Source organism: Canis lupus, chromosome 26, assembly GCF_003254725.2.
Source record: "Canis lupus dingo isolate Sandy chromosome 26, ASM325472v2, whole genome shotgun sequence".
Classification (NCBI taxonomy): Eukaryota; Metazoa; Chordata; class Mammalia; order Carnivora; family Canidae; genus Canis; species Canis lupus.
The window spans coordinates 26,724,808-26,734,285 of record NC_064268.1 but is presented as its reverse complement, the minus strand read 5'-3'; the positions used below and the strand labels follow the sequence as shown (position 1 = coordinate 26,734,285).

Here is a 9,478-nt window from a genome sequence, read left to right as displayed (position 1 = left end):
GGGGAAGAAATGTGTGGGAAATATCAGAAAGGGAGACAGAACGTAAAGACTGCTAACTCTGGGAAACGAACTAGGGGTGGTAGAAGGGGAGGAGGGCGGAGGGTGGGAGTGAATGGATGACGGGCACTGGGGGTTATTCTGTATGTTAGTAAATTGAACACCAATAAAAAATAAATTAAAAAAAAGAGAATGATACACGTTGTAGGCTTTTTCTATATGGCTTTCATGATATTGAGGTATGTTCCCTCTATCCCTACACTGTGGAGAGTTTTAATCAAAAAAGAATGCTGTATTTTGTCAAATGCTTTTTTTTTGTAGTAATTGAGAGGATGATATAGTTCTTATACTTTCTTTAATTAATGTGCTGTATCACGATGATTGATTTGTGGATGTTGAACTAGCCTTACAGCCCAGGAATAAAGCCCACTTTCTCATGTGATTAATCCTTTTAATGTACTCCAGATCCTATTGGCTAGTGAGAAATTTCTTGATGATAATGTGGCATCCCTGTTCACCAGCGATATTGGTCTTTATTTTTACTTTTTGGTGACGTCTTAGTCTAGATTTCAGATTAAGGTAATACTGGCCTCATAAAAAGTGTTTGGTAATTTTCCTTCTGTTTCCATTTTTTAAAACAGCTTCAGAAGGATAGGTATTAATTGGTCTTTAAATGTTTGGTAGAATTACCTGGGAGAGGAATCCTAGGTCCTTGGAGAAAGAGGGAGGGAGAGAGAGAGAGAGAGAGACAGAGAGAGAGAGACAGAGAGAGAGAGAAGAGCAGAAAATGGTAGGTGCCAGGCAGCAGCAGTCCCTGCACCAGGTGAGGAAGCCTGCCCAGACTGACAGCAGAGGTGGGACAACCTCAACCAGAATGTTCCAGGTCCTGGAACTCTTCCTCTTACTCTGTCAGCTGTCTGTGGAGGGCGTTGTGTTGTGGTCAGGGGCCCACCTCAGGATCAGGGAGGTGCCACCCAGTCACTGTTCATTTCTGGAGAAATTCTATGGGGAGTATCCCCAGATTATCAATCTCTAGAGGACCCTTTCCACCATCCTTTAACCTGAAAATTCCTGGAATGATTATATAGGCCATAGAGATTCCCAGTGAAGAGCTTTCTAGTTCATCAGGGCAATAAGAAATTTGAAGAGGAAGTATTCCATTGGAGGTTGCTATGCTTTTGTGAGTAGGGAAAATGATTTTCTCTTCCAGATATGAAGGTATCCCTCTGATAGAAGCCAGGGTGGAAATCGGGGAAGCTTCTGGTTTTCCTTCTTAATACACTTCTCATTTGTCCTTTGAACCTAAGAAATTGCTGTACAACTCAATTTCAAAACAACATTTCAAAGAATCATGGAGAGAAATTTCATTTATGTAAAAGTTTCATTCAAGTCTTGGAAGAGGGCTTTCCCCTCAGAAGGACAGAAGTCCCCTGAATGCAAGCGTGGCCACCAATCAGGGTCACTCGGTCATGGGTGTGAATCCATGTGGTCAGACCTGAACTAAGGGTCAGGGCTGCCTGGTGCAGGTGATGGGACCTGGGCACTGGGAAGAGAGAGGTGCATGAGGAAGTCCCCAGGTGGGCCCCCAGATGGTGTCTGAACTTCATCCACAGTTTCTGTAAAGCCCGAGGAGAGAAGGGCCTGGGGCGATGGGCGTTTCCCTCTCAGGATGCCCCAGGCAGCCCTTCATGATGTGGGGACCCCTCACCCAAGACCCAGATGTGACACAGCCCCTGGAGCTCATCCAGGCCACCTATATCCAGGAGAAGAAGGATTACTGCCACTGTGCTGTCTGAGACCACTGTTCCCCATCCTGAGTGACATGTGATGACCGCTGGGCCCACATGATGTATGACTTCCTAAATCTTATTGCCTTCTGTAAAAGTTGATATAGATTCTACACACAAAATAAGCACCAGCTTTGCAGGAAAGGTTTAGTCCTCCTCCCTGTTCAGAGATGTGAACATACAGGAGAGGACAGAGAACTTGCTAGAGTCTCCTCCCTTTCAGGGGTGGGGCGAGGACTAGGGAGGACACTTGATCCTGATGCTTGACCTGCAGCTGCTCAGAGGGCAGCCAAGAGTGAGAGCTAGACCACAGAGGAAGTTTTGTGTCCCACTGCCCATCCTTCGGTCACTTGCTTCACATTTGGGTGCTCCCACTGCCCTGCTAAGTGTCAAGGCCATAGTCCTACTACTCCAGGCCCGCAGTCTGCTCTTCCTCAGTGGAGTTGTGTCCCTGTGTTATGTCTTCATAATTGGGCTTCGACGTTTACTCATATCTGTAGGACGATTTGGTGGACAGGTTTGGCTTTGCTGCTCAAAGAGACATGTTCAAGGGCTAAGCTCATCCCCAGAGCAGGGGATCCTGGGCCTACCCAGGATGACGAAGACAAGGGAAGGTCAGTGTCAGGTGAGGGGGGCCTGAAAGTGAGAAGAGGAGAGAGCCTGAGGGAGTCAGGGAGGCTCAGCCAGAAGTGACTGTCCAGCCTGAGGGAGGTGGCCAGGTGGACAAAGGTGATGACAGGGCCCTGACCCCATGGAGTCTGTTGGGAAGGACCGCTGGGCCCTGATGCCTCACACTGTGTCTCCCTGGGGTCCTGTCACCTGTGCTGGGAGCAGCTGGGGAACAGGATGAAGCTGCTCCGATTGTGCTTCTTGATGGAACAGGACTACAGGCTTCTCCAGAGCTATTCCACCTACCGATGCATGGCCCCCCTCCAGAATGCTCCACTTGCATCTGCATCTTGGGGAGCCTGCCTCCTCTGGAGACTGTCCTCACTGAGATTCACAGGGTGGGGGTCCAGACTCCATGGAAAGTCTCACTTCCTCTGCTTATCTCCTTAGGCTCTACTGGGCTCCCTGTGACATGGAGCTTAACTGTCATGCTCTGGTCACCTGAGCTTCATTCAGTTCATAACCAGTAATGATGTGGCAAATAATGGTTCAAGAATATTTTCTGTCGGAAGCCTGGGTGACTCAGTAACTGAGCCTCCACCTTTGTCTCAGGTCGTGATCCCAGGATCCTGGTTCAAGTTCCACATTGGGCTCCCCACTAGGAGCCTTCTTCTCCCCTGCCTATGTCTCTGACACTTTCTCTGTGTGGCTCATGAAAAAGAAAATCTTTAAAAGAAAAAAAAATAGAGTCTGTGTCCTGCTACATGAGTGTGTCCTGCGGTTGGGCGATGCCTCAGAATACTACCTGCAGGGCTATGGGGGCACCTAGTGTACCTGGTCTCCTTTCAGCTCCTCCTGGAATGAGTCAGGACAAGTGAGGGCGCTGGCTGGGATGAGTTTTGCTGTCACGGGGGAACTGGTATCTCAACACACCAGGGACAGGCAGGGGTATGTATGGATTCAAGGGAATGCCATGGGGCTCCCTGGGTTTGTGATAAAGTCATGACTGCACCACATACCAGTTCAGCAGGTCCGATAATGGACCAGAATTCCCCAAGGAAGCTGTAGTTCCACCCAGTGGCTGGGATGATCACTACCTCTGGGGTTTTCTGAAGGAAGGTGCTCCTGGGGTTCGTGGTGAGGAGAGTAGTTACAGACCCCCCTCTGAGCACAGGGTAGTGGCTGAAATGAGCAGGACAGAAGGATCCAGTGTTTCTCCTTCTGTGGCAGGAATGCACCTGGCTACATTGTCATCAGATGTTTCTGTTTCCTCCACCTGTGTCATCCCATCAGCACCTAACCTCAGGTGTGTTCACAGGAGCAAACTTTCTATCTCAGTATCGACGTTGAGGATGACAAATCAGGTGAGGCAGAGATCAATATCCCTAGCAGAGAGAAGCGTGGCTTGTATCCTCAATGGGAGAAAGACCTTATGTGTGGATGTGTCAGACAGCTGCACATTATCAGGTGGAAGCAAGGACTCAATATTCCCCTTATTTGCAGGCTGTGGTTTGTGTGGATCTGAGTGGATCTTCTGTGGACAAGGAGGACTCAGTGGCTTCTTCTGTGTCACATTGACATGCTGAACTCATTTCATACCATTATTTTCTGTCCATATTTCTGGGTCAGGTGGGTGTAGAGAGATATTTTTGTGCAGGACGTGGGGTAGACCTGTGGCCACACCCATTGTGTGTCTCCTGTCGTTGCATATCTTGTGGCCATTCTGTAGGACGAGGACACTGTCCCGATTCTCCCCCAATCACCATCAGGGTGGAAGTGACTCTCCAACTGTCTGTAACAACCTAGAGCATCTGGTGTGTCTGGTCCTGCGAAGGGTGACACAGATGGGAGAAAGGGTTTGTGTGTCCTTTCCCCATCTGCCTGTGTCACTGTGAGCATCAGCACTGCTGTCCCACACCTGGCAGTAATAGTCAGCCTCGTCCTTGGCCAGGGCCCCGCTGATGGACAGGGTGGCCGTGTTCCCCGAGTTGGAGCCAGAGATTCGCTCAGGGATCCTTGTCGGCCTGTTGCTATCTCTATAGATAATCAGCACAGGTGCCTGGCCCGGCTTCTGCTGGTACCAGTCAACATTTCTACTTCCAAAGCTGTCTCCACCACAGGTGATGCGGGCCGGCTGCCTCAGGGTCACAGTCACTGATGGCAGCTGAGTCAGCACATAGGAGGACACAGCACCTGCAGGAGAGAAAAGGAGAGGTGGGATCCCAGCTCTAGGTCTCAATTCAAAGAGAACCCCATGTGCCTGACCTCAGCCCCAACAAGTCTCTGAGATTCTGTTTCTACCTCCCCTCATCTCACCCCTGGTACCCTGGGTATAGCTGGTGGATGGAGTTTTTGAACAAAGGAGACAACATTAATTTTCCCTGGGTCACAGAGTGAGAGAGCAAGTGGTAAGACTTCACTCCTCCAGCCTTTTCATTTGGGTCCTACCCTCTCCAGGCACCCTGTTCTGGACTCAGGGTCAGTTTTGGGCTGGCCCCAGAACCTTGCTGATGCCCTGGAGTGACCAGGGCTCAGTACCCGTGCAGTAAGCCAGGAGGCTGAGGAGGAGGGGGATCCAGACCATGGTGGAAACACCCTGATTCTGCTCCCCAGGTCCCTGCCTGTGCAGAGGTTCCTCCTAGACCTCTCTTATCCCCTTTATGGATACACCTGCTGGTCATCCAAATCAGCCAGGGCTCAGGGGCTCCTCCTGAAGAGCTTGTGTTTTGATAGCAGGGCTCAGGCCTAAGGACAAGGACTTGGTTGGGAAGCCCCTCGCAGACCCAACCTGAGACCCGGGGACTGTGCTTTAACCTCTGTGTCTAGTGGGGTCTGGTTTCTTCCCTTAGATTCTGTAGCCTTCGCACCTGGGAAATGTGAGGAGCCTGAGGGCCGTGCAGCGTCATGCCCCAGATCCCTGTTTGTGAGCATCAAGCCTCAACAAAATTCTCCTCTTGGTAGGGGCACACGGAGGTCTTGGGAGCCCTCTAGGTCTTCTAGCTTTCTGACTATGAGGGTAGTCCGTGGGTGGACATGGCTGCTGTGCCTTAGTGTCCCCAGGGTGAAGTAAGTGCCAGGGAGAGTTCTAGACCTTGAGCAAAGTCTGATAGTGACAGGAATGACAGCGGAAATGACAGCAGGAATGGGATGGCAGGAGATCCATGAAGTCCTGGAGCTGGGCTAGTGACAGAGGCAAATCTATGAGATCCCTGAGTCTGAGAGACATCAGGTCAGAACTTACATCAGTGTCCAAGGTTATACTGCAGAAATCCTGTGCCTTTCCCCGCAGGTCTTAGGGCCCAGTGACTCAGCCCCCTTCCTGTTAGAACCCCTGATACCAGGCTCACCTCCTGTGCAGGTGGCTTCGCCATGTCATCTCGGCTGCCCCCTGGTGGCCGCTCCGCACCAAAATCACCAAATTACCTAGATAACCAGGGAAGACCCTGGTCCAGGTGGAGATGGAGAGCCCACTGCTCACATCCTGGTTCCCTGCTCTTGCCCTGCTGACCCAGGGCAGAAATTACTCTTCTCTTCATGGATCCTGCCAGGCTCTAGACTAGGCAGGTGGGGATCGGATTCTCCTTGGACATTGCTATAGGCTCATCTGAGGAGGAGACAGCCCCTGGGACCTCAGAGCACACATTTCTGGGGGGTTGGGCGAAATGGGTTGAGTGCAGGACTGGGTGCCTGGGGGACATAGGATGCAGAGACTGCCTCCAACTGGTGCAGACTCGGGGCTCTGGGGCCAAATAGGGTGGTGGTGGCTCCTGCTCCACATCCAGGGATCTGAGAACACTCAGTCAACATTCAGACAACTTTGGTCTGGGAGACATTCTGTCCTGGGGATCAGTGTGAAGGAGACAGAGGCCCTGCCTCATAGATTTATGCTGTGAGTGGGGGAGCAGGGTGGACACCCTTGCTCTGGTGACACAGCACACAGTCTCTACCAGCTTCTCTTCTATATTTATACAATATCCAGACCATTGCCACGTTGAGTACCCTCTGGGTCCTGATTGACCCTGTGGTTCAGCACTTGCCCAAAGAAGTGTCTGTGTCTGGGGTCCTTTCCGTGGACATTGCCTCTTTTGAGGGAAAGAATGAGACTAGACAAATGGATCTGAGTGGATCTCCTGTGGACAAGGGGGACTCGGTGGCTTCTTATGTGTCACATTGAGAGACTGAACTGAATTCATATCATTGTTTTCTGTCCATATTTCTGGGTCAGGCGGGTGTAAAGAGATATTTTTGTGCAGGATGTGGGGTAGACCTGTGACCGCACCCATTCTGTGTCTCCTGTGGTGGCATATCTTTTGGACATTCTGTAGGATGAGGGCACTGTCCCCATCTGCCCCAAATTACCATCAGGGGGGATGTGACTCTCCAACTGTCAGAACCCAGAGCACCTGGTGTGTCTGGTCCTTTTCTCACTGTATAAAAATAGTTGAAATGATCTCATCTCCAGGGATGTTGGACATGCACACTGGGGATTGGGGGAGAGAACCCGAGAGGTTGTGGGTATATCTGGGGCCTTCTCTGTTCCCTGGGGACTGTGGTAGTGATGCCAGCCACTGCAGAATGGGTTCCTGGAGGAACCCATGAGACTCTGAGGTGGAGAAATGCCTGTGTAAAAAATCTGGAAGTAGAAGGGATATCAGCTAGGGCAGAAGGAGAGCAACCCACAGAGATGAGCCTTCAGATGAGGCCTCCTTCCTGCAGAGAGCTCTATCCCTGAGACGTCTCAGGACCTGGGAGCACGAGGCAGGACAGGGATCCAGGCATCAGAACATTATTCTTCTCAGGCTCTCTGAGAAGAGACAGATCGGGGGGCAGCAGATCTCAGGGCCAACAGCACTTCCCCACGAGTTGCAACCCTGTGAGCTGTCAGGGACTCTAGGCAGCAGTGGGGGGGCTTGTGAGTCCTGAAGAGCAGTGTGGGTGACCCCCGTGTCTATTGTCCCGATCTGTTCCATGCAGGTGGAATGGTCTTCAATTATGGCCTAGGGCTTTAGCAGCTCAGCTGTTCTGGGAAATTTGGACACTGATCCTGGTCAGTTGTGTGAACAATGGCTCATAGCACTCGGAGAATGTAGAGATAATGTGCACTAGAGAAAAGGTTCCCCGTGTCTTTCCCCACCCAGGCCCTAGATACCCAGTTCATACCCAGGCCCAGAGACCAGGGCAACCGAGTCTGTCAGCACAAATGCCCCATTGTCAGTCCCTGTGCAGAGCTCCTGGTAAGCGGGGCGGGGGTGTTGGAGGCCTGGGAACTCCACATATGAGGGCCTGGGTCAGATTGCTCCCTGCTTGTCCATGGGCCTCCTGTCGCCGGAGGAGTGGATGACTCAGACGGAGAAGGGGATTTGTCTCACTTCCCCACTGCCTGTGTCACTGTGAACATTTCCACTGCTGTCATAGGACTGGCAGTAATAGTCAGCCTTGTCCTCAGCCCGGGCCCCATTGATGGTCAGGGTGGCCATATGCCCGATTTGGAGCCAGAGAACCAGTCAGGGATCCCAGAAGCCCGCTCATTATTTTTATTGATTAGGAGCACAGGGGCTTGGCTTGGCTTATGCTGGTACCAATATGCATATCTTTTCCCTAAGACATCTCTCGAGCAGGTGATTGTTTCCATCTGTCCCAGGGCCACCAACACGGAGGGAGGCTGATTCAGCCCAGTGGAGGTCATGGAGCCTGAAATACAGGAGAGGAGGGCTTGGTGTGAGGTCCAGGGGCTTATCGTAGGGACCCAATAGTGAGGTTTTGCTGAGGCTGAGCTCAGGGTTCAGGTCAGACCCATCTCCATCGTGTGGGGGCCGAGGGGCTGCACAGGGCCAGGGACAGTACCTGTGCAGAGGGTGAGGATGAGGAGCAGGAAAGGGGTCCAGGCCATGGTGGGCGTGCCCAGAGCTCTGCTTCCTGAGACCCAGTGCAGGGCAGGCTCACCCAGGCTTCTTTTATTCCCCCCAGGCACAAGAGGCAGTGATCCTTAGTAGTTATGCAAATGTAATCCTCCGTGGGGCTCTAACTGGGTTAGCCACTTCAGAGGCAGAACAGGTGACTGAGGAGGATAGCAGAATCCCCAGCTGCCTCCAGGAAGCTTTCTGGTCCGAAAGGCACCTTTGAGGGACACTTAGGTGGCTGAATTGGTTAAACGTATGCCTTCTGGTAGGGTCTTGTCTCAGGGTCTTGGGCTCAAGTCCTGCATTGGTCTCCCTGCTTAACAGGGTCTTCTCCCTCTCCCTCTGTCCTTCCCCCTACTTGTTCTCTCTCTGAAATAAATAAATCTTTTTCTTAAAAAAAATGAAAAGCACCCGTTGGTTTCCAATTTCTGGCATCACAGTCAAATTCCTGGAATCTGACCTTATGACTGTTGGAAACGACATTGCTTGAGTGCTGTGCTGGGCTATCTCTGAGCCCTGCAGGAGTCTGTCCGTGGGGTGATGTGGGTCAGCTGAGAGATGCAGAAAACCCCTGATTCAGGGAAATGGGGGTCCTGTGGCCTCAATACTCTCCTCCTCCTGCCTCTCACGTCCCCTATGCGTCCCCCACAGTCCTTGTGGAACCAAGCTTAGCCTGTCATTTCAATGGGAAACCCTCTGCTTCTGAGGTTCCTTCATCTCAGCTACTGGGGAGTTTTGTGTTCACCAACCCCGAGATGTTGGAGATTCCTCCCAAGTCTAACCTGTAGACACGTGCTGCTTTCATCCCTACAGCAGCTGTAATACCACAAGAGACCAGAATTGGCCATCCTAATTTTTTCATCAGTGTTTCATGTAAACAAGGGAAGGGCATGAAGACCTACTGAGAGCAATCTTTAGACTTCCTGGTCTTTGTGTGGGTCCCCAAGGTCACACATTCCCACAGGTGTGAGCTCTGGGGTTGAAACAATGTCCCTGCAGGGATCAGATCCTGTCACTGTCAAGGACAGCCCAGTGACAGGGCTGTGGACTGAGCTAGGATAACCCACCTCACTCTGGAGACTGTCTCACAGGGAGGCTGCTGACACCCCTTCCAGGGACCAAGGTCTCCCTGTTCCCAGCTCTCTCTCCCTCGGCTGTTCCTGAGCAAGAAGCTGCAGCTCAGGG

General features: G+C 51.7%; 1 pseudogene; it reads right to left on the bottom strand.

Annotated features, from left to right (window-relative positions):
* Nucleotides 1-7,735: 7,735 nt before the first annotated feature.
* Nucleotides 7,736-9,047, bottom strand: LOC112676887 (immunoglobulin lambda variable 3-25-like; annotated as a pseudogene).
* Nucleotides 9,048-9,478: the final 431 nt, after the last annotated feature.